This window comes from Macrobrachium nipponense, chromosome 22 (genome assembly GCF_015104395.2).
Source record: "Macrobrachium nipponense isolate FS-2020 chromosome 22, ASM1510439v2, whole genome shotgun sequence".
Lineage (NCBI taxonomy): Eukaryota > Metazoa > Arthropoda > Malacostraca > Decapoda > Palaemonidae > Macrobrachium > Macrobrachium nipponense.
The window spans coordinates 74,948,491-74,950,990 of record NC_087213.1 but is presented as its reverse complement, the minus strand read 5'-3'; positions in this window follow the sequence as shown (position 1 = coordinate 74,950,990).

Sequence of the window (2,500 nt, the reverse complement as noted above, 5' to 3'; positions counted from 1 at the left end):
GAAAAGAAGACCACACACTTTATCATCAAGCGGTTTCGTAATCTTCTTGTCGTGCGTTGAAGCATCGTGCATCCACCCGGCTCTTGTAGTGGCTCTGGTTGAAAGCTTTGATACGCATTTTGGGCCTCACCCACACGGATTCTTTTGCGAATGTTACTCTTAGAGACATATTGAACATTAAACATTGAAATGAATATTGTCTCCGGTTGAATCTATCCCAGGAAGTCATGTTGTGCTGCTACAAATATAATGGAAAGAGTACTTAGAATGATAGTAATCAAAATTGGTCATATATTTAGTGAAGATAACCACCCTAGTTGCATCACATTCTCATGATTTCCCAAGAATAAAGTAGAAAATATTGTAGTAAATTATAAAAAAGAGGTTATGGCTGATTGTGGATTCAAGGGTAAATCTAAAGAACTGAATAATCAGAAGAGGTCCATAGAAGACTAGTGCTGTTGAAATGACTATTAATGTAAGTTGGGCTCAATTTATCAGTAGCAACATTTATGTGCTCTATTTTTTAACAAGCTGTTTAATTGTGGCGAGAGAGTATCAAAGTTTTTATGCTGTGGATTGCGAGACTTGCAAAGCAGAAAAAAAGGAGAAAGAAAAGTTAATCGATATCAGCGGAAGATCGTGAATTTTTCAAATATTTTGTTCTTTACAACAATTTGTCGTTGCATTATCAACAGTGTAGTTTTCATACTCAGGCATGATTTGACGATTGAACGACAATTCATGCAACTTAAGCCTTTATGGTTCTGTCATACATTTTACAGTTCTCTGTTGGGAAAAGATTTTTTTTTATATACTATGGAATTAATATTGTAACATCCGACCTATGTATAGTTTTTGTCATTTTAGTTTTTGAAACGTACTTCATGTAGTGCATTGGTTACGGTAACTGCTTAACCAGAGAATGCTTTGAGATATAGTAATATTATATAATATTATATATATATATATATATTTATATAAATATATATATATTGCATTATATTTAAATATTTTAATATTTAAATTATTATAATCTATAATATAATATATATATATAAAGATAAATACATACATACATACATACATACTACATATATATATATAATTATATATATATATATATATATCTATATATATATATAGATAATATATAATCATACTATATAATATATATATATCTATATATAATCTATATATATCATACATATATATATATATATATATATATATATATATATATACACACACACAATATATATATATGTGTGTGTGTGTATGTATGGTAAGATGACCTCTGTGAACTCTGTCAGGAAAACGTACTTTCAGAAATGCTGTCACGTATAAGTAAGTCGAGGGCATGCATCGTCGGGGAAGCTCTTACACCTCTTGTGTAAACTGTAGAGCCAATCCTTTTTAATCTTGGCTACAACAGCCCCCCACCCCCACCCCTACCCCGTCTTCCCTTGCATTCTCTCTCTCTCTCTCTCTCTCTCTCTCTCTCTCTCTCTCTCTCTCTCTCTCTCTCTCTCTCTGTTAAAGAGGTTTCCGACGTCTTGTAGCGTATACGTTTTCACCAGAAAATCTTATCGTGCTTGTATGGAGTCTCTTGTTTACCATACCACTTACCATATTATTCATACGGTTCCCATCGTAAACACTGGATGTACTTGGTTTCGGGTGTGCCGGCCTTAGCACAGGTGTTTATCTTCTTCTCTCATTAAGCCCCATCCCTTCTCGTGTGCAGGTATGGGAGGGTTTCACTCCGCTGATTAGGATTGCAGATCTCGGAGGAACAGAGACAGTAACAGCAGCAGGAGCAGCAGCAGCTACCTCTTCAAAACCTCTACTTGATAGAGGCGTCTCGTTGTACGTTATGAGTCTTCTGAACTTTCGTTCCTCCACCGCTGAGTGAGGGATTGTCCTGAATTATGATAGATAAGGAAACCACTTGCATTTTGAAAGGAATCGTCAAGTGAGACGTCATTTAAAGAACTAAAGTCTTCCAACGTATTCTCTCAGGTGTTCGTATTTCAGTAAAAGTTGAATCGCCTGTTCACGAATTGTCCTTATGGGCCTCATTCATTTCAGTTTCGAGGTCGATCGTTTTATGCTCTTACAAAATCGATTTTCAAAGACATTCCGAGAGTAATCGTGCTCTTTTGAGTAAGAAGGAAAATAGCTGAAGAATAGGGAACAACACTAGCTGGTTATACTGGACAATTACTTAAGTTGTATTTTGGTAAAATAATTGATCCGAATGTAAAAACTATGCGGGACTATAAATATTACCTGATTAAGTTGGAGTTTTTCATAAGGGTCAAATAGATGATCAGAGAAGAACCATAAGGAGCTATAAATATTACGTAATAAGGTTGAATACTCCTATAATGGTGAACTAGCTGATGAGATGATAAATATAACGGGCTATAAATACTACTCACCTGTGCATGGGTTAAATAGCAGATGGGAAGGGAACTAAAGGAGCTATAAAATTATC